This window comes from Aquarana catesbeiana, linkage group LG02, assembly GCF_042186555.1.
Source record: "Aquarana catesbeiana isolate 2022-GZ linkage group LG02, ASM4218655v1, whole genome shotgun sequence".
Classification (NCBI taxonomy): domain Eukaryota; kingdom Metazoa; phylum Chordata; class Amphibia; order Anura; family Ranidae; genus Aquarana; species Aquarana catesbeiana.
This window is the reverse complement of record NC_133325.1, coordinates 644,018,020-644,044,576: the sequence shown is the minus strand read 5'-3', so window position 1 is coordinate 644,044,576 and position 26,557 is coordinate 644,018,020. Positions and strand designations below refer to the sequence as shown.

At 42.5% G+C, this 26,557-nt stretch overlaps 1 protein-coding gene and 1 long non-coding RNA gene across 2 annotated transcripts in view; one reads left to right on the top strand and one right to left on the bottom strand.

The window, feature by feature from the left end:
• Positions 1-23,713, bottom strand: part of LOC141128872 (uncharacterized) — a 51,953-nt gene extending 28,240 nt beyond the window's left edge. Inside the window, exons 1-3 of the long non-coding RNA XR_012241743.1 lie at positions 23,589-23,713; positions 20,682-20,740; positions 15,797-15,919 (exon numbers count right to left, since the gene is read on the bottom strand). This is a non-coding gene — a long non-coding RNA (uncharacterized lncRNA). The remainder of the gene's footprint in view (positions 1-15,796; positions 15,920-20,681; positions 20,741-23,588) is intronic.
• BCLAF3 (BCLAF1 and THRAP3 family member 3) overlaps positions 1-26,557 on the top strand; it is a 134,058-nt gene that overhangs the window by 9,497 nt on the left and 98,004 nt on the right. The gene's annotated exons all lie outside the window — the stretch shown is intronic.

Here is a 26,557-nt window from a genome sequence, read left to right as displayed (position 1 = left end):
CTAGGTGCGTTTAAGCTGTAGGTCAAGCACAGTCTTTTCTTGTGGAATTCTGACTTTTCCTTTCAAATATGGCTGCATGTGTTTTAATGAAAACATCAACATGTACCCTTAGTTAGTGTGTGTATGGTCTGTTGTGAAAGTGCAGAACAATACAGTATATGTATTAGACTACTCTACCCTTTGTAAATATGTCCCCTTTTATTCTTCAATTTTATTGCCAAATTTGTTGATTTAGACAAAAACAAATGTTGCTGGAGGATGTAATAAAATGGGCCAAGTGCTGAAAAACACTAAAGCAAAAGTCAATTTTTATGAAAAAAAATTAACCCGAAATATAAAAAAAAAAACTTACCCCAAAATCTAAAAAAAAAAAAAAAAAAAAACTTACCCCAAAATATATTAAAAAAAAAACACCCCAAGTTAAAAAAAAAAGTCCAAATAACTCACGCTCTCCATGCTCCACAGAAAAGCTCCATGTTCGTTTGCTGGTCCTCTTCTGCGTTGACTGATGGTCCAGGAGCATCAAACTCTCACTCCCTGTAAATCCATGCTGCCAAGGACACCCCTTGGGGATGTTATCTCACAGTACTCCTAGAATGAGTGGCCCTCACATATTTTTACACTGCTGCTGTCTCTGCCAGGAGATCAGGTTGTCATTGCTCAAGGAACCCTGGTTAAGAAAGGCAGCTCCTGGATTTACACATTGTGTTTTGTTTATGCCTATTACTTCGATTGTGCTGTCAATGCACAGCCATGCAGATTTTAAAGTGGTTGTAAACCCTTAGATATATGAAACAGCTCCTACTTATGTACCTTTTCTATCTGTAGCCAATTCTTCTTTACATCTGTTCAAAATGCTGAATTATAAAGCTTGTCTGAGAGTTCAGAAAAAAAGGGGGCAGAGAACTGAAGTTACACTCTGGGGAGCTCAGTGAGGAGAGCTCTGAGAGTTGATTGGAGGGAAGGGACACACCCCCCTTCACACAGTTCACCGGAACAGAGCTGAGGCTGTCAATCAGCTGGAGATCCCTCCCATCACCATTTCATGCAGAAAGCAGAGAAACAAAGCAGCAGACAGAAATGACACTTCGTGCTCTGGATTGAGACAAGTACACACTCTAAAAGCAGGGGTCTCAAACTGGCGGCCCTCCAGCTGTTTGAGACTTCAAGTCCCATCATGCCTCTCCCTGTGGGAGTCATGCTTGTAACTGTCAGCCTTGCGATGCCTCATGGGACTTGTAGTTTCGCAACAGCTGGAGGGACGTTAGTTTGAGACCCCTGCTCTAAAGGGATATGTTTTGTTCATACTGTATTTTATGTCAGAGGATTTAGAACCATTTTAACACACCTACACATTTTTTCAACACAGGATGCCACAAAGCAGAGTTGGCTCACGTGTATGTATTCTGGGTGCTATTGGCAAAGCACATAGAGGTATGCATTAATGTGTGTTGCGATAATGGATGAGTAGGCAGTATGTCATCAAGGTTGATGTACTCAAGTTTGTTTGTTAATGGTTTTATGTGCCAACTTTCTGGCCACCGTGTTCAATATGCTTGATCGTTTTCCAAAATATTTTATTTGGCAAGTTTTTTGCAAGGTAGTTTTTCAGGTCTTGCCTCAGCTTTTCCCATTTGCACATGCTTGGGACCAGCATGCAGAATGTGAAAACGCATATGCATAGGCAATTTATACACACATACTAGGGCCAGTTTAAAGCGGAGTTCCACTCAAAGATGGAACGTCCGCTTTAAGTGCAGGTGTCCCCCTGACATGCCACATTTGGCATGTCGTTCTTTTTTTGGGGGGGGTGGTACCTTGTTTTTAGAGGCACCCATCTTCCACTTCCTCCCTGGAAGGTAGATCACCTCTTCCCCCCTCCCTCCCTGCAATCTTCTGGGACACGTCACAGGACCCAGAAGATTGCCCGGCCAATCACAGCACAGCTCGCACATGCGCAGTGTGTTCACATTTACAATGCCGGTGCCGCAGAGAGGAGCGGGGCTTTGTACGCCCGTATCTCTGGACCGTGGGACAGGTGAGTGTCTGATAATTAAAAGTCAATTTTAAATGGGTGGAACTCCGCTTTAAAGTGAAGCCAATCGGCAAGTCTTTGGGATGTGGTAGGAAACCAGAGTACCCAGAGTTAACCCACGCAAGCACAGGTAGAATGTGCAAACTCAATGCAGAAAATGTTGTGGCCGAAATTCCATCCAAGAACCCCAGTACTGCAAGGCATAAGGACTAATATTAAGCAATTGTGCTCTCCCAAGTTATGTATTAGGCCCCTTTCACACTGGGGTGGGGACGGTGTTGGCGGTAAAGCGCCGCTATTTTTAGCGGCGTTTTAACGTCGTATTTTTGGGGTATTCGGCCGCTAGCGGGGCGCTTTTAACCCCCCTAGCGGGCGAAAAAGGGTTAAAACCACCCGCAAAGCGCTGCTGCAGCAGCGCTTTGCGGGTGGTATAGCCTTTCTGCCCCATTGATTTCAATGGGTAGGAGCGGTATACACACCGCTCCAAAGATGCTGCTAGCAGGATTTTTTTTACTGTCCTGCCACGCACTGCTCCCTTGGGCTTTCACACTGAAGAGACAGGAGCGGCTCTTTCAGGGCGCTTTGCAGGCGCTATTTGTAGCGCCTGCAAAGCACCCCAGTGTGAAAGGAGTCTTATCCTTAAAGTGTTAATTCACCTTTACATTTTACTGTAAGGGTGAACTAACAGCGGGCACACTCCCCACCCCCCTATTCCCTTCTGTACTTGCCTCCGGGGTTACTGAGTTGTCGGCACCCTCACAGCCACTTCAGCCAGCTTCTGGACAGATCAGATCAACTCTGATTGTGTCCATGCACATATAGGCTGTTATCAGTGTTTTTTTGGCAGGGGTATTTTCTGGCTGGAAAAACCCCCCAGAACTAGTGGGTTTTAGGCCTCATGCACATTGGACATTATAAAACTGCCAGTAGAGTTTGCTGTAAAAAGCTGCAACTGTAGAATGTGTTTTTTAGCTGTAGTGTTTTTGTACCTTTTTTTTTTTTTTTTTTTTTCTACAAAACTATCCTCCCACAAAAGCTTATGGCTCAAAAACGCTGATAAACGCAGAATAGCCACATTTTTCAGCGTTTTTAAGCTTTTATCAGAGTTAGAGCATTTTTACAGCTGAAAAACGCCTCTTAAAACCCACTAGTTTCTGGGAGGTTTTTCCCAACCAGAAAACACACCTGCCAAAAAAACGCTGATAACAGCCAGTGTGTACATGGACACATAGGATTACATGCAGTTTACTGGCTGCAGAAAAAACAGCTGAGGCCAAGAACAGCAGCTGTAAAAACGTCCAGTGTGCATGAGGCCTAATAGAAGCTAATTATAAAACTCTTTTACGATGGTATCTAATACCAGTCAGGATCGCTCCAATGCATCCATCGACATCTTCAGCCTGTTTTAGATATTGTGAGTATTATGTACTATGTCTGATGGCAATGCCCCAAAGTAACCTGATTATGGATAAAATTCTTTACCTTTATCTGGTCAGTTATGGGCAGGAATATATCCCAATTTCCAGAAGTGGCCTTGTTTCAGAAATTAGGCTCAACCATTCCTAAATGGACTAGACCAGGGGTCTCCAAACTTAATCCACAAAGGGCCATTTTACCGTCCTTCAAATTTGGGTGCGGGTGGGGGGCTGAACCGTGGCCAGTGGGAGAAGAAAATGAAATGAAATGAAAGAACCAATGGACATTGTGTTTTGATTCCTTAAATTACCATTGGTCTCTCAAGAATACCGTATATACTCGAGTATAAGTCGAGGCCCTAATTTACCACAAAAAAATGGAAAAAACGTATTGACCCGAGTATAAGACGAGGGTGAGAAATGCAGCAGCTACTGTAAGTGGAAAAAGAGGGTCAACAATGCCCATCTGCAGCTGTATACCTCCCTGTGTCCTGTGCATATGTGTCCTGTGCATATGTGTCCTGTGCATATGTGCATGTGTCGTGTATATATGTATATGTGCATGTGTCATGTGTATATGTGCATGTGTCATGTACCTGTGTCCTGTTTATATGTGCATATGTGCATGTGTTGTGTATAAGTGCATGTGTCATGTGTCCTGTGTATATGTGCATGTGTCATGTACCTGTGTCCTGTGTATATGTGCATGTGTCTTGTGTATATGAGCATGTGTCATGTGTATATGTGCATGTGTATATGTACCTGTGTATATGTGCATGTGTCATGTACCTGTGTATATGTACCTGTGTCCTGTGTATGTGTGCATGTGTCATGTACCTGTGTATATGTACCTGTGTCCTGTGTATGTGTGCATGTGTCATGTACCTGTGTCCTGTGTATGTGTGCATGTGTCATGTGTATATGTACCTGTGTGCATCCTACCTGTGTCCTGTGCATCCTCCGTGTGCCGCTCTGTACCGAGCAGCGTGTGCGGCGGCCATTCACTGTTCAAAAGCCGCACCTCCTCCTCGTCCATGATAGGCAGAAAACTCAATTTCCCAGCAGTCAGCGGTCAGCCTATCACGGACATTCTCTCATCCTCATACCACGGACGAGGATAAGAAAATGTCCGTGATAGGCTGTACACTGACTGCCTATCGCAGATGAGGAGGCGCAGCTTTTGAGCAGTGAGAGGCTGCCGAGTGCTATGTAGCACGCGCTGGCCGCCGTCTGCTTGCATGACACGCTGATCATGTAGGCAGACGGCGGTGACTCGAGTATAAGTCGAGGGGGGCACTTTCAGCCCGAGTATATACGGTACACTGAGTTTATTGTTGTTGGTCAGTATAACCAGGAAAACAACTTTTGGCCCTCCCCACCGCATGGAACGTTCTGCTCTGAGAAATCACATTGTGAGTGGGGGCGTGGTCTATTTAGTTTATTTACCATAATAGGAGGTAAAGGCCTATTAGATACCGATGCTTGCTGCCTTGTGTTCTCCCATTGTACTGATTATTGTCTATTTTGATATGTTCTTGTGTTTTGTTTTGTTTTTTCTTATGTGACTCTTTTGGGTCAGACAATGTCTTCTTTTTTTTTTTTTTTTTTAACCCTGTACATGTTGAAAACTTAAAGCGGGGGTCCACCTATCTATCAATTTTTTTTTTTTTGAGTTCATTCACAAACTTTTCTTCTCAGCATTACATACTCACATATTGTGTGTAATATGTCCGCCTGTGTCAGATTTCGTCGGAAAGAATAACTTATATTATTCACTGCAGGCGGTTTCCATCTTCATTGTGGGCATTTGAAGCCCACAAGCATTTATTTCCTGGATGTGGTGAATGCTGTGCTCCCAGCATTCACCGCTCGTTCCCGCACATGCTCAGTGGCATCCTGGGAAGCCTGAGACTAGCTCCCAGGAGACTGTGCGGAGTCTGGGAGAGGCCTAGAAACACGCCTACTCCCATGGGAGGAGAACCAGGAAGTGCAAATAAGAATAGAAAAATAAAAGGTAATTATGGCGATTTAAATTTTTTTTAAACGGCATGTCAGCATCTAGGCAAGGAAGAGAATACATAGATATTGTTCAAAATTTGGGTGGAACCCCGCTTTAATAAACAGATTGGAATATAAATATGTGTGCATTGGGCAGCAGCATTTTCTCATTATGTACACAGACTCTTCTGTTTTTGCTTCTACTGTTTTTGCTTCTACTGTTTTTTTTTTCATAATGCAAGCCTAGGACTTGGCTATCACACAGAAAGCAACTGCTAAATCCCAAATCTGGTATTTTTATATTCATAAAATTGGCTCCACGACACCGTACAAAATAAGAAAGCAGCTCTGGCTGCAATAATCACGTTTAGCGTGGAGATGTCCCACACGGTACTTCTACTCTGCCACTAGATGTCCTCAGTGTTCCTGTTTGAATGACAGCTTTGTTCATTCCATACTAAAAATAAATAGGCATCATGACATCCACCAAGTGTAGTGTCAACCCCAGCGCCCTTCTTTTTTTTAAAAAAAAAATGTTTTTAAGCAGAGAGCCAGGCTGAAAGTTGTTAAAAATACCCAGCATGTCACATAAGCATCCTGAAGACATTTGGTAAAAGTATAAATAAGTAAAGCTAACATACACTGTGGTAGCCCTCTGGGGGATTGGAGGACTAATGCCGGGCATAGACATTCGAATCGTGTGTGGGTATGCTGAATGTACCAATTTGATCGATGGATCAACTTGGGTACAGCCTGCCTGATGGTTTTACAGTGGGGGCGGAAAGTATTCAGACCCCCTTAAATTTTTCACTCTTTGTTATATTGCAGCCATTTGCTAAAATCATTTAAGTTCATGTTTTTTTCCTCATTAATGTGCACACAGCACCCCATATTGACAGAAAAACACAGAATTGTTGACATTTGTGCAGATTTATTAAAAAAGAAAAACTGAAATATTACATGGTCCTAAGTATTCAGACCCTTTGCTCAGTATTTAGTAGAAGCACCCTTTTGATCTAATACAGCCATGAGTCTTTTTGGGAAAGATGTTTTTCACACCTGGATTTGGGGATCCTCTGCCATTCCTCCTTGCAGATCCTCTCCAGTTCTGTCAGGTTGGATGGTAAATGTTGGTGGACAGCCATTTTTAGGTCTCTCCAGAGATGCTCAGTTGGGTTTAAGTCGGGGCTCTGGCTGGGCCATTCAAGAACAGTCACGGAGTTGTTGTGAAGCCACTCCTTCGTTATTTTACCTGTGTGCTTAGGGTCATTGTCTTGTTGGAAGGTAAACCTTCGGCCCAGTCTGAGGTCCTGAGCACTCTGAAGAAGGTTTTCGTCCTGGATATCCCTGTACTTGGCCGCATTTATCTTTCCCTCAATTGCAACCAGTCGTCCTGTCCCTGCAGCTGAAAAACACCCCCACAGCATGATGCTGCCACCACCATGCTTCACTGTTGGGACTGTATTGGACAGGTGATGAGCAGTGCCTGGTTTTCTCCACACATACTGCTTAGAATTAAGGCCAAAAAGTTCTATCTTGGTCTCATCAGACCAGAGAATCTTATTTCTCACCATCTTGGAGTCCTTCAGGTGTTTTTTTAGCAAACTCCATGCGGGCTTTCATGTGTCTTGCACTGAGGAGAGGCTTCCGTCGGGCCACTCTGCCATAAAGCCCCGACTGGTGAAGGGCTGCAGCGATGGTTGACTTTCTACAACTTTCTCCCATCTCCCGACTGCATCTCTGGAGCTCAGCCACAGTGATCTTTAGGATCCTCTTTACCTCTCTCACCAAGGCTCTTCTCCCCAGATAGCTCAGTTTGACCGGATGGCCAGCTCTAGGAAGGGTTCTGGTCATCCCAAACGTCTTCCATTTAAGGATTATGGAGGCCACTGTGCTCTTAGGAACCTTAAGTGCAGCAAAAAATTTTTTGTAACCTTGGCCAGATCTGTGCCTTGCCACAATTCTGTCTCTGAGCTCTTCAGGCAGTTCCTTTGACTTCATGATTCTCATTTGCTCTGACATGCACTGTGAGCTGTAAGGTCTTATATAGACAGGTGTGTGGCTTTCCTAATCAAGTCCAATCAGTATAATAAAACACAGCTGTACTCAAATGAAGGTGTAGAACCATCTCAAGGATGATCAGAAGAAATGGACAGCACCTGAGTTAAATATATGAGTGTCACAGCAAAGGGTTTTTTTTTTTAATAAATCTGCAAAAATGTCAACAATTCTGTGTTTTTCTGTCAATATGGGGTGCTGTGTGTACATTAATGAGGAAAAAAAATGAACTTAAATGATTTTAGCAAATGGCTGCAATATAACAAAGAGTGAAAAATTTAAGGGGGTCTGAATACTTTCTGTCCCCACTGTACTTGTGATTATCGCTAGGGGCCATTATAGCCCCTAGCGATAATCACTGTCTTCTCCCGGGGGAGATGGTTTCCCCCGCCCCCCTGCCAGGAGAAGACAATGTCTTGGATGGAGAGATTCCCCTGTCAGCACTGTTTGTGTTGATGGGAGAGTTGTGCAAATTTCTATGGGCTGCCTAAATCCAGAATTGGGCTTTAAGCAAACCAATAAAAGTCAAATACAGTATAGGGCTCCCTCTTGTACTCTAGAAGTTCATCTACAAAGCTCTAATACAGCAGGGAAGAATAAGCAATTAAATATGTGAAAATCACATTAAAATCACAGGAAAGGTGGCATTCAGGTTTAAAACAAACACTGTTTAATATATGTGCTCATTTGAAATACATTGTACTCAAGAGGCACTTAACTTGCTAGTCACTAACTATGGATCGCTGATCTCGACTATGACGCATGTTTGTGTTTTTATGTTCCTGTATTTTATGGTATTACATTAGAATATAAACTATTTTCTGCTGTGTCAAAGCAGTGTAGACCTTGGGGGAAAAGGACGGTTTGTGAACTATATTGAGCGCGGCTCCTCGCTCTTCCTGTGGGTTTGCTGTGCTGTGCATTATCTTGGTGGTTTTATAAATAAATGATTCCAGTAAATCTATAGTAGTGCTGAGGTGTCTGGTTTACCTGGCTCGTGCTTAAATTGATATCTACAATAAAGGGAAACATACCGTGCATATACCTACAAAATATATGATCTCTGTAATTGGGTTTTATGCTTTTTAAAAGTCACTTATTTTCATCTCATTTTTATCCTACATTGAGGGTCGTCAGCTGGTTGTTCCGGACTATCTGTACTAGGTACATCTCAAACACACTGTGCTTGATAACTCACAGTATTAGAATCGCACTCTCTTCCTTCAGCTTCTTGCTCTGGATGGGCGACTCTGTGCACAAAACCCCACTGGGACCACTTCCTGCAGTGCCTATGGGGACTGCTAGATGGCAGTGAATTAAATGTACAGTAGTAGGTCAGTCCAGCTGGTGGGAATGTGGAAGCTCAGTACAGAAGGACATTTTTTAACCAGTGGGATGGTTGGTCGGTGCATAACATTCCTAATTGCTCGTGGCCAATGGAAAAAGAACATAATTGTTTTAACAAGCACTCCTGACCCCTGCTCTGTGTGTTGCATACTACTGACCTCTGCTCTGTGTGTTACTACTAACCCCTGCACTCTGTATTACATACTCCTGACCCCTACACTCTGTGTTAAATACTCCTGGCCCCTGCACTCTGCGTTACATACTACTGACCCCTGCACTCTGCGTTACATACTACTGACCCCTGCACTCTGCGTTACGTACTACTGACCCCTGCACTCTGCGTTACGTATTACTGACCCCTGCACTCTGCGTTACGTATTACTGACCCCTGCACTCTGCGTTACATACTACTGACCCCTGCACTCTGCGTTACATACTACTGACCCCTGCACTCTGCGTTACATACTACTGACCCCTGCACTCTGCGTTACATACTACTGACCCCTGCACTCTGCGTTACATACTACTGACCCCTGCACTCTGCGTTACATACTACTGACCCCTGCACTCTGCGTTACATACTACTGACCCCTGCACTCTGCGTTACGTACTACTGACCCCTGCACTCTGCGTTACATACTACTGACCCCTGCACTCTGCGTTACGTACTACTGACCCCTGCACTCTGCGTTACATACTACTGACCCCTGCACTCTGCGTTACGTACTACTGACCCCTGCACTCTGCGTTACGTACTACTGACCCCTGCACTCTGCGTTACGTACTACTGACCCCTGCACTCTGCGTTACGTACTACTGACCCCTGCACTCTGCGTTACGTACTACTGACCCCTGCACTCTGCGTTACGTACTACTGACCCTGCACTCTGCGTTACGTACTACTGACCCTTGCACTCTGCGTTATATACTCCTGGCCCCTGCACTCTGTGTTAAATACTCCTGGCCCCTGCACTCTGTGTTATATGCTCCTGGCCCATGCAGTCTGCGTTATATACTCCTGGCCCCTGCACTCTGCGTTATATACTCCTGGCCCCTGCACTCTGCGTTATATACTCCTGGCCCCTGCACTCTGTGTTCTATACTACAGACCCTTGCGCTCTGTGTTCTATACTACAGACCATTGCGCTCTGTGTTCTATACTACAGACCCTTGCGCTCTGCGTTCTATACTACAGGCCCTTGAGCTGTGCGTTCTATACTACAGGCCCTTGCGCTGTGCGTTCTATACTACAGGCCCTTGCGCTCTGCATTCTATACTACAGGCCCTTGCGCTGTGCGTTCTATACTACAGGCCCTTGCGCTGTGCGTTCTATACTACAGGCCCTTGCGCTGTGCGTTCTATACTACAGGCCCTTGCGCTGTGCGTTCTATACTACAGGCCCTTGCGCTGTGCGTTCTATACTACAGGCCCTTGCGCTGTGCGTTCTATACTACAGGCCCTTGCGCTGTGCGTTCTATACTACAGGCCCTTGCGCTGTGCGTTCTATACTACAGGCCCTTGCGCTGTGCGTTCTATACTACAGGCCCTTGCGCTGTGCGTTCTATACTACAGGCCCTTGCGCTCTGCGTTCTATACTACAGGCCCTTGCGTTCTGCGTTCTATACTACAGGCCCTTGCGCTCTGCGTTATATACTCCTGGCCCCTGCACTCTGCGTTATATACTCCTGGCCCCTGCGCTCTGTGTTCTATACTACAGACCCCTGCGCTCTGTGTTCTATACTACAGACCCTTGCGCTCTGTGTTCTATACTACAGACCCTTGCGCTCTGTGTTCTATACTACAGGCCCTTGCGCTGTGCGTTCTATACTACAGGCCCTTGCGCTGTGCGTTCTATACTACAGGCCCTTGCGCTGTGCGTTCTATACTACAGGCCCTTGCGCTGTGCGTTCTATACTACAGGCCCTTGCGCTGTGCGTTCTATACTACAGGCCCTTGCGCTGTGCGTTCTATACTACAGGCCCTTGCGCTGTGCGTTCTATACTACAGGCCCTTGCGCTGTGCGTTCTATACTACAGGCCCTTGCGCTGTGCGTTCTATACTACAGGCCCTTGCGCTGTGCGTTCTATACTACAGGCCCTTGCGCTGTGCGTTCTATACTACAGGCCCTTGCGCTGTGCGTTCTATACTACAGGCCCTTGCGCTGTGCGTTCTATACTACAGGCCCTTGCGCTGTGCGTTCTATACTACAGGCCCTTGCGCTGTGCGTTCTATACTACAGGCCCTTGCGCTGTGCGTTCTATACTACAGGCCCTTGCGCTGTGCGTTCTATACTACAGGCCCTTGCGCTGTGCGTTCTATACTACAGGCCCTTGCGCTGTGCGTTCTATACTACAGGCCCTTGCGCTGTGCGTTCTAAACTACAGGCCCTTGCGCTCTGCGTTACATGCTACAGGCCCTTGCGCTCTGCGTTACATGCTACAGGCCCTTGCGCTCTGCGTTACATGCTACAGGCCCTTGCGCTCTGCGTTACATGCTACTGACCCCTGCGCTCTGCGTTACATGCTACAGGTCCTTGCGCTCTGCGTTACATGCTACTGACCCCTGTGCTCTGCGTTACATGCTACTGGCCTCTGTGCTACTCTTGACCACTACACTCTGTACTACTTACTCCTGACCCATGAACCATGCTTTACATACTACTAACCCTTGAACTCTGCGTTACATACTATAGACCTGTGAACTCTGCATTACTTACTCCTGACCCCTTCTTTCTGCAATACAAACTACTGAACTCTGCAATACACACTGTTAACTCCGGCCTCTGCATTACTTCTGACCTCTGAACTCTGTGTTACTTACTCTGGACCCCCGCACTGTCCTGATCACAATGTATACCTACGAAAGGCCAAACCCAGCCCAACCAGCCAGGCCAGATGTCAGCCCAGCCAGCTGGATCAGAACAAATATGGGAGCAGGCCGACAGATTACTGCCTGGACTCCAGCATTAGACTTGGGGTAATGAATTACTCTGTAGACATGAACCATAATTGTGAATGCCAAGTTTTTCACTGAAGGTAGAATTCATTCATATTTTTACAGCAACATCTGTTTTAGGTTTTTCGGAAAACCTCCCTTACTTGTTAATTGGCTCTTGCTAGTCTATCTTTTGAAGCGCTTCACCCTGGAGATCTTTGATGTGTTTTATGTTTTTCTTGGAGAGAACTCCTCCTCTCCAAGGTTACATAGTAGGTGAGGTTGAAAAAAGACACAAGTCCATCAAGTCCAACCTATGTGTGTGATTATAAGTCAGTATTACAATGTATATCCCTGTATGTTGCGGTCGTTCAGGTGCTTATCTAATCGTTTTCTTGAAACTATCAATCCCCCCCCCTGCTGAGGCCACCCCCTGTGGAAGGGAATTCCACATCCTTGCCGCTCTTAAAAGTAAAGAACCCTCTACGTAGTTTAAGTTTAAACCTCTTTTCTTCTAATTTTCATGAGTGGCCACAAGTCTTGTTAAACTCCCTTCCGCAAAAAAGTTTTATCCCTATTGTGGGGTCACCAGTACAGTATTTGTATATTGAAATCATATCCCCTCTCAAGCGTCTCTTCTCCAGAGAGAATAAGTTCAGTGCTCGCAACCTTTCCTCATAACTAAGATCCTCCAGACCCTTTATTAGCTTTGTTGCCCTTCTTTGTACTCGCTCCATTTCCAGTACATCCTTCCTAAGGACTGGTGCCCAGAACTGGACAGCATACTCTAGGTGCGGCTGGACCAGAGTCTTGTAGAGCAGGGGAATTATCGTTTTATCTCTGGAGTTGATCCCCTTTTTAATGCACGCCAATATTCTGTTTGATTTGTTAGCAGCAGCTTGGCATTGCATGCCATTGCTGAGCCTATCATCTACTAGGACCCCCAGGTCCTTTTCCATCCTAGATTCCCAAAGAGGTTCTCCCCCCAGTGTATAGATTGCATTCATATTTTTGCCACCCAAATGCATTATTTTACATTTTTCTACATTGTTCAGATCTTTTTGCAAGGTTTCCACATCCTGCGGAGAAGTTATCGCCCTGCTTAGCTTAGTTACCTAGCCCTGTCTTACAAGATTGATTCAAAATCAATAACTGTAAGATTATTTTTACATTTAGTGGTTAGTTGTAGGTATGTTCAGTGGTGTGGCATAATGCTATTTTTAATCATCTCCATTATCCACACATTCCTTTTGTCATTGTCCTAATATGTCACCGCGCCTGTGTGTCAGAAGTGCAAAGTACCTTTTTCTTTCCACCCCTTTTTATTGTGATTCATCTTCTAAGGGCATCATTAATCCCTTAATTGTGGGAATCACTTTGATTGCTTAAAGTGGTTAGTCTATAGCTGGTAGGTTTATTGAGAACGCAGGAAGAGTTCTTGGGTAAAACAAACTTTTCTAGGTAAGACACAACCTGGCTCCCATCTTGACCGCTCTGCTACCTTGTAAAAGATAATCATAGTATTGTAATACTTTTGCTTTAGAAAATGCAGCTTCAGGGAGTATCTCTGAAGAGGGGAGGGTCAGGGTTCAGGCAGAGTCACTGATTGGCCATCTCTACTTGGATGTCAATCCCTAAGCCCCTGCAGCTAGGAACATTGGACCAAATGTCTAGACGAGCCACCATGTACAACCAGAGCAGAATTTTCTTCAGCACTAGGTAAGTAGTACAAGACTTATATTCCCTTATAAAAAGAATGTGACAAGGTGGTTTGGTTGATGGGGTGGGGGTTAGCTATATATCTACTTTATGAAGACCATACACCGTTCCTTTTTTTTTTTTTTTTTTTTTTGTAGAGGGAACTTGTTTTAAATTTTCCCTACCAATATTAAAGTTGAACTACTCCGTATCTGAGCACCACAAACCAAAAGCTCTATTTTAATTCATTTTTAAAATGCAAACTCACCTATCCATCCATGTCTCTCCGTGTTTTATTTCACTGAGAAATCGTTTAGAAAAATACCCCCTAGCATTTCTGGCCTGCTGCCATCTTGGATAAGGGCAGATTGAGCCATAGTATTTGCTTCCTGGACTCCATCTGCCCTTAGCTCAGGCATGCAGACAGGAGGGTGTGCTTAGCTGAGAAAACCCCTTCCTGCATAGTCCTGGCATGTATGACATAATTTGCCCAGGCAAAAATCTGATATACTTTCCTATCCATTTACTATTGCTAGCAGCATAAGGATTTAAAATAGCCAATATTGATTGGAAGTGTGAAGTTCCACTTTAAGCACATGTATGTGATCATTCAACTGGTGCAAGTGCTGTTTTTGACTTGGTATTAGCCTCTTGTCATCTGATGTACCGTATGACAGCATTCAGACTGGGAGAGAAAGGGAGATCACTTGGGGCCAACAAGGTGGCTGCATGCAGATCTGTTGACGAGGAACATGCTGAAAGAGAGATCAAAGGGGTGACCTCAGCAATCTGCTGCTGCTCTTTCACTGTCCAGTCAGCAGACTGGGGTTAGAGAGATGACAACACTGTATTTCTCTAACAGAGAGAGTCAGGTCCTCCTCCTCACTTTGCATTGAGAAGGGGCTGTGTAAATCTCAGGACTGGATATACAGAAAAATCCTGATGCCTATTCTGACTAATCTCAGTGGGAAAGATCAGTATATGTACCTATTTTCAGGTTGCTTTGATGCAGTCACATCCCCTGTGTCATCCAGCGCCAGCTACAGGGATGAGCAGAGAGCACTCAACAATGGCTGGTAATGCCTGGGAGCAGTGGTGTCACACAAAGACTTACTAGGGCCCATCTGTTGGCACCTCTTCCTACAAGTACTATCAGCCATTACTGCTGATGGCTTGTAGTTCTCAATGAGCTGCAAGGGTGTTGGTGAGCGCTTCCACACACTCCCCATGCTCCAACCCCCCCCCCCCCCCCCGCGCGATATGTATCCCGGTCTTTTCTTGCCCATCTGCAGGCCCGAGACTGGCATAGCAGGTGCCGCTGGCCTGGAAGTGTTGTGTATGATGTCACTTCCGGGTCCCTGTTGACAGTTTCATTACATTCTGTGGAGCACAGGGGAGACATCCATCCTTTTAGACACTGGATGTCTCATTAAAAAATAATCACCAAAAATCAATAATGTGATGAAAAAAAAGTTAAGTAAATAAAAAAAGTTTCTAATTGTAAAAAACGAAAGTTACATCCAAGCGCATAAAATCTCCTTCCCCAAAAAAAAAGACTCCACCCCAACATATACGCATGTACAAACATAAACACACACATCAGGACGCCTACTCCTGAAAATGTTGATTGCAATACACGCTGCATATCGCCGCGCACGCCGGCGTGAAAGCAATATTTCTAGCACCAGACCTCCTTTATAACGCTAAACTGATGACCAATACGGAGATTTTAAAGTGTCGCCTATGGAAAATATAGGGTACTGAGGTTTGTCGCAATTTCACGGGTGCACGCAAATTTAAGGTTTGACATGTTGGGTATCTATTTACTCGGTGCAACCTCAGCTTGTATATTTTACGAAATATTGTCTAATTTATTAGTGATAGTGTCCTTCGCGCTAATGTGAAAAAAAGAAACGTAGTGACAACAAATCAACAAAAATGATAATATATATCCGTGAACTGACTGTGATGATGTCTAATGTGACTGCAGCAAAATCAAAAAGTGTTCACATTACACTCAAATAGCTGTGAGAATAAAAGGATTTCGCACATCTCATCTATCACCTGAAGAGTGAAAAAACATCTAACACATATGCATGTGCAAAGTATAAAAAGAGAGAATTATACACAAAATATAAAAAATAACTAAAATAAAATGTACTAGGTATCAATACATGAATGAAGGAAAAAAATGAAGGAAAAGGATATATATGGTGGATATCCTCAACTGGGACTATGGGAAAATATGTAGATGATAGCGTTGATCTTCTTATATAGAGTACCGGTCTATTTAGGCTCTCTGAACTCTCACCTTAAGAGAAGTGGATACAGGCATCGATGGGTTTCTTTAAGTTGATATTAAACGTTGTGGCGTAATGGTTGTCCAAAATAGGAATCTACTGATGGCTGAATGTCTTCTCAGTAAGGGGATAGCCTATAGACCAAAAAAAAAATCACAAATCATGGCTGTATAATATACCAAAGGGACAATTTGTCCGAATCAGAAGAAACTGTACGAAAGAAGAAGATTACAAAGAACAGGTCCAATTAATTGGATCCAGATTCAGAGAAAAAGGATATGAACACACATGGATCGATAAACAAATTGAAGAAGTGAACAATATGGATAGGGACAAAATGCTGGAAACACATCCTAAAAAAATGCTTCAACAGGAAACACCTAGTCTAATTTTAGACTATAGTGTACAATATAAGCAAATATCAAAAATCATTCAACGACACTGGCACATCCTAAAAAATTACAAGGACCTTAGCAAAATACTACCAAAAATGCCAAATATTACATATAAGAAAGCTCCGACCATTAGAAATATGGTAGTAAAATCAGTTATTGAACCCCCACAACAAGCACCATACTCCTTCTTCTCAGGAAAAGGTTTTTTCCATGTAGAAATTGTTATGCGTGCCAACATGCTCTGAAATTTTTGGGTCAAAGGATGGAATTCACAGCTACCACCACAAAAGAAACATATAAAATTAGCGATTTCATAGGATGCCACACGGAAGGAGTGGTTTATGTGCTTCAATGCAGTTGCAAACTACAATATGTAGGACGGACCAAGAGAGCCCTTAAAGTTAGAATTAAGGAACATATCCAAAACATCAAAAAGGGTAACCCAAAACATAACGTATCAAAACACTTCGCAACAGTACATAATAAGGATCCTATACACCTTCAATTTTGGGGGATAGAAAGGTACAAAGGTTTATGGAGAGGAAGTCACAAGATTAGGAGTATTAGTCAAAGAGAGTCATATTGGATACATACATTGCGTACATTAATCCCCAGAGGTATGAACGTGGAGTTCGACCTAAATTGTTTTTTAAGTAATTTCTAACATTTTATAGATTTTATTATTTGATCTATGACAAAATTCATTTTAAGCAAGGAGATATATACATATTGGCTATCACTGTTATTTAATTGAATTTTAACAACATAATATACATCTGTCAATTTTGTATATTTTGAATATGTTTTGATATATTAGCAATATTATCATATATATATATATATATATGTATATATATATATATATATGTGTAAGAGGCATCTCCTTAAGTACCAAGGTGTACGACTGACGAGCCTATTATAAATTCTAGAGCCCATTCTAATTTTAGTTCTATACTTCCCTGTTATAAATTGATAAATCACATTTAAAAAGCCTTCACCTCATTGCGTACTGCAGTACGCCATATTTTATTGGTTTTATCCACCCAAAAATGGCCGCCACCAGAGTGGGGTCACCACCATAAAGATGGCTACATGAATACATACCAACCAACCACAAGAAAATGGCCGCTGTATTATAACATTCACCATACATCATTTACAGTCTGAGAACCACACATTTATAAGTATAAATTTTATTACCCCCATACACACAGATCAACAATCGATATCTAAATTATTTCAGAAAAATTCTAGAAATTGCGTACAATTATATGGTCATTTTAACTTGATCTTTCAAAGAATTGCCGCGGTCCACACACAATGCCACCTGCAAGATGGCTGCGATGTTACAGATAGACTAACCACAACCAAAATGGCTGCCGCACTATTTCCGATTTCTTAATATAAATGACATCCCTCTCGGGCCAATCCGGTTCCCCAGATGAAGTCACGAGCAGTGACGTAACGCGTAGGGCGTGGCAGAGAGCAGATGTAACCGGAAGTCACGTAAGGAGGCGCCCCAGACGCCGCTCCTTCTGTTATATGCTGTTTTTAATAATTTTCAATGTACGAGACCACCTTTTAGACTTTAATAAATACCTTATTCAAACGTACTACACTATTGGAGACTTTTTCTCTCTCCTCCCTTCTGTCTTTACTAGGGGTGCAACGGATCGTTGCCGATCCGTGATCCGTACGGATCACCCTCCGCGGATCGGCACACCCGCGATCCGCGGAGCACTTTTCGGGCCTCAGCCATAGGAAAGGCCCCGGCTTCGGCCTAGCTCCGGAGCGGCGGCCATCTTGGTACACCCGGAAGTGGCCGCTGTCTCGACAGGAAGTGACATTTCGTCGCCGCCATCTTGCTACACCCCACACTCCTGCACACTACAATAATGATAGAGTGAGAAGGGGGCAAGCGGACATCTTGTTACACCCACCGGAGTTTTAAATTTAAAAGCCATTTTCAACACAAAACTGAGCTTATATGCACAAATACTGTATTTATGCATATAAGCTCGGTTTTGTGTTGAAAATGGCTTTTAAATCTAAAACTCCGGTGGGTGTAACAAGATTTGTGTGTTTTTTTTTTTTTTTTTTTTGTTTTTTATGCTGATCCGAGGATCGATCCGATCCGTGACTCTGATCCGAGGATCGATCCGATCCGTGAGATTTTTGATCCGTTGCACCCCTAGTCTTTACCCCACCGGGCTGGTGGAGCCTGGTTAGGCAACCCCCCCCCCCCCCTTCCCTTCCTTCCTTTTTTTTTTTTTTTTGGTCTATAGGCTATCCCCTTACTGAGAAGACATTCAGCCATCAGTAGATTCCTATTTTGGACAACCATTACGCCACAACGTTTAGTGTCAACTTAAAGAGACCCATCGATGCCTGTATCCACTTCTCTTAAGGTGAGAGTTCTGAGAGCCTAAATAGACCGGCACTCTATATAAGAAGATCAACGCTATCATCTACATATTTTTCCATAGTCCCAGTTGAGGATATCCACCATATATGAACTTTTTTTCCTTCATTCATTCACGTATTGATACCTAGTACATTTTATTTTAGTTATTTTTTATATTTTGTGTATAATTCTCTCTTTTTATACTTTGCACATGCATATGTGTTAGATGTTTTTTCACTCTTCAGGTGATAGATTCGATGCGTGAAATCCTTTTATTCTCATGTCTAATTTATTGCATTTTGTGCCCCCTAAAATTTACTTTAATATGTTTTTTACTCAAACCTTTGCGGTAATTGGAACTGCCACTATTTTATTCTCTAGGGCAGGGCTTGCCGGTGACTAGAAATTGCATCCTAAAGTCTTGTTAGTTTAAAAAAAAAACTGACTCCTAACTTTTTTAGCTGGCTCCTAGATTCAAAGCAAATTTGTCAAGCCCTGCCCACATATTCAATTTATTGATTTCTGCACTTGTATTTATTTGGTAGCATTCTCAATTAGTCCATAATCTGCTTTGTTTTGCTTTCGGAAAGCATTAGGTGGGCACATGATGACAAAGGCACTCCCTGCAATAAACCCAACAAGCAATGAATAGCAAATGTAGCACAGTCCATGAGTCCTCATCATATTTACATACCCACTTAGTTTATATCTCTAGGGACATATGTCTGTCAATAGACCAAGATTTCCTCTTTACACCTGTGGTGTCAGTCACAGGACGTTGATGGCAAGAGAGAGACTGAGTGATGCCATGAGTTGCATGGTGTCACTGATAGTAGCTGACATTTTTACAGGTTGATTCCGTAAAAAAGGGGAGCCCGGCCAATCCAAAGTTGGTGCTATACGTTTATGAAGGTACACGTAGCATATGGATGTTCATTCTAGATTTGATTATTTTTAGGGTAAACATGCACTTTAACCATTTCTGTTGCCCCCTACCTGATTTGGGCAGTTGTCACCTACCTGCACTGCCCACATATGCTTGATGTGGCCATCACCATGGAAAGCCAGATGTATTGGAATTCAGTCTGTGCGTCTGAAAAGAAAATTCAGGTAGCCTAAACTATTTGTATTAACTGCTTTACAGTGAAAGCATTTGCTTCATTTGATGCAATCTGCTAGTAATGTGGTTTTCATTGCACTGAAAAGTAAAAGTCTATTAATTTTAATGGAAACTGTAGTTAGAAGCAGCAGTATGAGTAAAATAACTATTTTATAGTCTCGTAGTAAAGGCAATCTTTGAGTAAGTTTTCATGAAATAGGCAGTATATATGTGTTAGTTTTCTTTACTGTAATAGATCTTCATTATTTTTAACTAATTTACTCCACCTTTTAATGTCCCCTGTTGCTTGTAAATAAAATAAAATAAATTATATATATTAGAGCTGCACGATTCTGGCCAAAATGAGAATCACGATTTTCTCACGATTCTCGCGGTGTAAAATCTTTCGCATTATACAAAAAAAATTGGGATAACTTTACTGGTTGTTTGTTTTTTCTTGTTTTTTTGTTTGTTTTGTTTTTTTTTTCTTCATTAAAGTGTAATATTTCCACAAAAAATTGCATTTGAACGACTGCTGCGCAAATACAGTGTGACATAAAATATTGCAACAACCACCATTTTATTCTCTAGGGTCTCTACTAAAAAATATATATATATTTTATATATATATATATATATATATATATATATATATATATATATATATATATATATATATTTGGGAGTTCTAAGTAATTTTCTAGCAAAAAAAAAGATTTTAGCTTGAAACAAATAAATGTCAGAAAAAGGTTTAGTGTTTAAGTGGTTAAACTTCCCTCATTTAATAAAACGGAAGATTCGCCCCGGGACTTTAAATGAAGTGGGTACTGTTTCTGTCAGTAAACATAACAGTACTAAATACAGTATAAGGTTTATTTAAGTAAAATTGTTTACATGCATAGATAAAACCAACAGTTGCCAATTTAAAAAAGATACGTAAACAAGAGATATTGGTACATAGATGTAATGGCAGTCATAGTACACGGGCATCATACTACCTGACTAGTTTCGCGAGATCCAGCTCGCTCTTCAGGGGTGGATGTGTGTAACAATGTACCTAGGATGAAAAAAGTATATATTTGGTAATATGGCACAGTATTGATTATAAAGGCACAGGGTAGAAGGGGTTCCCTCATTTACACACCAAAGTGTATTCCTTTGATCTAAAGGACAAATTGTTACAATGTTTATACTTAAGTTTCACTGCTAAAGAATGTTGTGATTCTTGGCAGACTGCCCAGTTTTTTTCCCCTTTCCTTTGACAGCTGTGGGCTTGAGCAGAGAGAATTCTCTGCATAGAAAGAATCAGGAAATAGTTTGTCAAGATCACAACGGGGAAAACATTGCGATAATGATTCTTAACGATTAATCGTGCAGCTCTAATATATATATATATATTACAGTTGTAAGTTTGATTTTGGCCTGATAACATGCACATAAGTTGACACAAAGGGGTTTCAATGGCTACTAAAGGTGACTGTCCTCACCTGTGATCTGTTTGCTTGTAATTAGTGTGTGTGTATAAAAGGTCAATGAGTTTCTGGACTTTTGACAGACCCTTGCATCTTTCATCCAGTGCTGCACTGATGTTTATGGATTCTGAGTCATGGTGAAAGCCAAAGAATTGTCAAAGGATCTGTGGGAAAAGGTAGTTGAACTGTATAAAACAGGAAAGGCATATAAAAAGATATCCAAGGAAAGGAGAATGCCAATCAGCAGTGTTCAAACTTTAATCAAGAAGTGGAAAATGAGGGGTTCTGTAGGAACCAAACCACGGTCAGGTAGACCAACTAAAATTTCAGCCACAACTGCCAGGAAAATTGTTTGGGATGCAAAGAAAAACCCACAAATAACTTCAGGTGAAATACAGGACTCGCTGAAAACATGTGGTGTGGCTGTTTCAAGATGCACAATAAGGAGGCACTTGAAGAAAGATGGTCTGCATGGTCGAGTCGCCAGAAGAAAGCCTTTACTACGCAAATGCCACAAAGTATCCCGCTTACAATACGCCAAACAGCACAGAGACAAGCCTCAAACTTTCTGGCACAAAGTCATTTGGAGTGATGAGACCAAAATTGAGCTTTTTGGCCACCCCTTTCCATGTATCAAGGTTACTGACGGCAGCTAAGTGAAGCACAGTATACAAAAGAAGTCTTCATTTTGTGAAAAAAATTGCCGTGTTGAATGAAACAAACCTGCTGGTATGTTTTACACGGTCATAAGAAAGTATGGCAACTAGTATGCGGGCTCTTGCACGCAGAAGTTGGCAGTTCTATCCTGTGTAAAAGCAACATTTACATATGTACAGCATATACACTGTACATAGCCCTGTTGTTAGGATGCAGGCTGCTTTTCATTGAAGCTACCTAGCATATTTCTATTACTAGGAAGTAGGTGACTTCTCAAGGAAGCGGCCTATTGTCCTTCCATCTCAAGAACAGAGGTAGCTTTTCAAGGAAACCATCTAGCATCCCTCCTTTGCTAGGACACAGGCGCTTCTCAAGCACATAGTACACACCTAAATTACTGGCTATGGGATGCAGATTTGTAAAATAAATTACATTTTTTTTTCAAATCTGTATGCAGCCTAAGTTTACTGATCTTTTCACAGTTGTGTGCGTACTGAACTATACATCCTTAAAAAAAAAAAGTTTACTGATAAAAAGTTGCGTTATGCACGAGCCTTTATATATAAAGGACCGTATCAGAGAGCTCTGAGGGGAGAGCGCTAGAAAATATTCATGGAAAGGACATTGGTGGTAAGTAACTAACTCATTACACTCCCACTGTTCTTTTTGCTATGTTTGCTGGGGCTTTACTTTAAAGAATAACTCCAGGCATGGATTTATTATTCATAGTTACTTAGTTCAGCTTGGACCAATATAACTATGTATATATCATAGTTGGCCTGGTCTCTAGAATCTGGAAATCACTGAAGTAGTCACTGTTACCAGGTCCCACACTTAGCGCCTGCACTCCCGCTTACTGAACACAGGAGGTTCTCCGCTGGGCATGGGTGCCATTCAGAGACTGCTTTTCATTTACTGAAAGAATGCAAAGCGTTCTCTGATTAGACAAGGCAGAGAGGCAGGGCAGTGATGTCAACCTCTTCACTTTGTCCAATCAGAGAACGCTTTGCATTCTCTGAATTGCGCCCATACTGAATAGCCAACCTCCTGCGTTCAAAGGACCAGTGCGGGGCCAAAGTAAAATATAGCTTTGCCCGGAATTATTCTTATGTAAAAAATTTGAAGAATCTTTGCAACTAGTAGTCTAAAGCCAAGTGAATGAAATGAAGTTGGAGAAGATAATATAAGATGAAGTGAAAGCAAGCTCCTACCTTGCCCATTCAGAGGGAAGTGGTAGGTTTAGTGGACAGCCTGACAACTATGTAAAAATAGGAGGGTAGAAGTGGCGCTGTTCTGGGGTGGAATATCTTACACCCCTGAAATGAGAAATATCCCTACTTTGGGACCAAACGTGAAAAGATATATAAAGTGTGAAAACCCAATGCACGTGTAGCCTGTATCCTAATACAACAATCTAATGTGCCATTAATCAAATAGCCTCAAATAAATCCAAATTAATAGAAAAATTAATTGAAAATGACCTATGTTCTAATTTAACAATCTGGTGTGGCACCAATTTTAAACATCTCCATGTGGCTTATAAACATTCAAAAAAATGCAGACAGTCCCATAAGTATGTGAACGACAGTGCCTGTGTTTAAAACGCAGAGAACATAAAAAACTTGACATCCTTATGGTGATACCCTCCGGTACCGAATAGTAGATTATACTATGTGCACAAATAGTCCATATGCCATAAAAGTGAAAAATAGCAGAAAAATAAAAAGTGAAAGGTGCTCTTCATAAGCTGTATTCCCCTATAGGTAATACACTCACCGGAACAATTCACCCTGCAGAGGGGTATTACGCCTTCACAGTATCTGCCACTGTGCAGCAAACAAATGGCCTCCTCCTGTTTCAGCTGGTTGTTTCCGTGTTTGCGGTGTAAGATATGAGTCTCCTTCAACTCTCCTACTCCTTAGATGTGTTTATTAGTTCTCTTCTGCGAGTGAGGTCGATCTTGGCAAAAATGCTCTGTCCTTGTAACGTCCTGTGCTTTGAACTTCAGGCACTTTGTATAGAAATCACCCAAGGTGTTGTACTCAACACGTTAATGTCCGATGATCTTCGACCCTCAGACGTTTTCAGCCTGACAACTATGTTGCTACTACTTCAATTATCTTGTCCACTGCCCTGTTCACTCATCGAGATCCCTTAAAATTTAGGGAGATTCCAGGGAACATTCAGGCGGACATACAACTCCCCTTCTTTATTGCAGTGCTGGATTCGTGAATGCCTAATTGTCAGGCCTAGTTGTTAGCATGTTGGGGAGTGTAGGATCTGACTCCAAGCCAAAGAGGAATTTTGGGCAGGTGAATCAAGTGAAGAGGTAGCAAGTGAAAGGCAAGTATCAGTAGTGGACACCCTTAATTGGAAAAGTACAGGTTTACCTTAAAGTGCTTTATGGGCCATTCTTATTTGTGCATGCTGTAACATATGATGTTGTGTGATAAGGCACGTTGTATTAGGGCAGCCTCATTTTGAATGGGCTGTCAGTGTGCCTCAACACAAAGTAATGCCCCTGCAATGTTTTGCCAGTGCATTGTACCACGATGCACAAGGTATGCATGTTTGCGCATTTCGGTGCACTATAGCACAGTTGCTTTTTGTACCATTCAAAAAGAATAGCCGCACACCTCCATGCGCATATACTTGTGGATTCAGTAATGCATAGTAAGATGCATCTTTAACTGCAACACACACATATGAATACGGACTAATGTTCTGACAAGAACAGAGCATGAGTTTTGGTGATTTCAGTGCTGTAGGTCTGACTCTGCACGAGGGGCCTGTCAGACCGCTGGAGAGAGACCGCTGCTTCAATACAGTGAACAGTAATCTTTCTCTCCTGAGCGAGGATTGCAAAAATAACAAGCAGTGTTATACTTCTAACGTGCTATTTTAAAACTCTTCAGTTTTCAGTTTATATCATTTGCACTTGAATTCAAAAAGTGAAGACTTGCTATGTTTTTGGAAACTTTTAGAAATGTTAATTGTGCCTAAGTGATACCCCCCAAAAAGTGTTCCACTGCCTTGATTTCTTCCTAAAAATAGCAGTATACTTCCCGGTATGTAAGTGTGTCTGGCATTCCTGGGCCTGCAGCTGTATATCTGCAGTGTGAAATCTAGGACACTGCTGCCTCTGACTGCTAGTCTCACCTTATTTAGGGTGAGTTTTGGTGGATTCACTACTGTGTACTGCTCATTGTTCTCCTTGTTGGAGGTTCTGAGACAAGGAAGCAAAACCCTGCCTACACCAAGATGACCGCCTCCACTTCGGGACTCAGTACAGAACAAGACAGATCAGCTGAAGGTAGGCCACAGACCATGCTGGTGACTGGCCCTATGCCCTCTGCTTGCCTTTTTTTGTTAGCACAGCTTCCAGAGAGTTTAGTTTTACTTTTAAAGTGTACCTAAATGCAAATTCTTCTTTTTTTTTGTTTTTGTTTTGGATAGAGTGGAGAGGGATTAGAACATTAATCCAATTATTGCTGTCTGTGCCTTCATTAGGGAGATTCACCTTCTATATTTGTCCTGTTTGGTGTGAAAGTAAAAGGAAAATCCCCAAATTTTGGGTTGTTGCCATAACAAGAATAGAGGGGAAAACTTCCAATGGGGACATTACTTATGGTGACCTCGCTGACACTCCGGGATTCCCTCATTATGGAGGGGTTTCTTCTCACTTCCTGTTTTGGCTATGCGACAGGAAATGAAGGCAAATTTTCCCTATGGGACACAGATGGGGAAACAAAAATGAAAGGGATTTATTACTCTCCCTTACTCTATTCAAAATGGGGGAAAAAAAGGTTCTGCCTTTAGATACACTTTAACCGCTTCCCGACCGCCCACTGTATATTGACGTCCTTTTTTTTTAAAGATGGATATCTCGGTAACGGCAGCAGCTGCTGCCACAACCGAGGTATCCATCTTTAGGGCCGGCGATTCTGTACACGATAACGGTGGTCTCTGTGGCGGGTTCGCCGCGAGATCACCGTTATCGGCGGCGGGAGAGGTGCCACCCCCCCTCCCGCCGCTCTCCCGCGCCCTCCGCCGCTTACCGGAGCCGTCGGTAGCGGCGGAGAAGATCGGGACCTGTCACTGCTGAGGTACTGAGACGAGTGAGGCCCAGATGGCCCCCACCCGTCTCTATACCATGTGACGGCCGGAGCGACGTCATTACGACGGCTCCGCCCACTTCTCTTAAAGGCACAATTTTTTTTTGTGTCATTTTTTTAAACGACTTTTTTTTTTTTTTTTTTTTGCATTTTAGTTTAAATATGAGATCTGAGGACTTTTTGACCTCAGATCTCATATTTAAGAGGTCCTGTCATGCTTTTTTCTATTACAAGGGATGTTTACATCCCTTGTAATAGGAATAAAAGTGATCCAAATTTTTTTTTTTTTAAAAAACAGTGAAAAAATAAATAAAATAAAGTAAAATAAATAATAATAAAAAAAAAAAAATTTTTAAAGCTCCCTGTCCCGACGAGCTCGCGTGCAGAAGCGAACGCATACGTGAGTAGCGCCCGCATATGAAAACAGTGGTCAAACCACACATGTGAGGTATCACCGCGACCGGTAGAGTGAGAGCAATAATTCTAGCCCTAGACTTACTCTGAATTTTTTAAACGTCGCCTATGGAGATTTTTAAGGGTAAAAGTTTGACGCCATTCCACGAGCGGGCGCAATTTTAAAGCGTGACATGATGGGTATCAATTTACTTGGCGTAACATTATATTTCACAA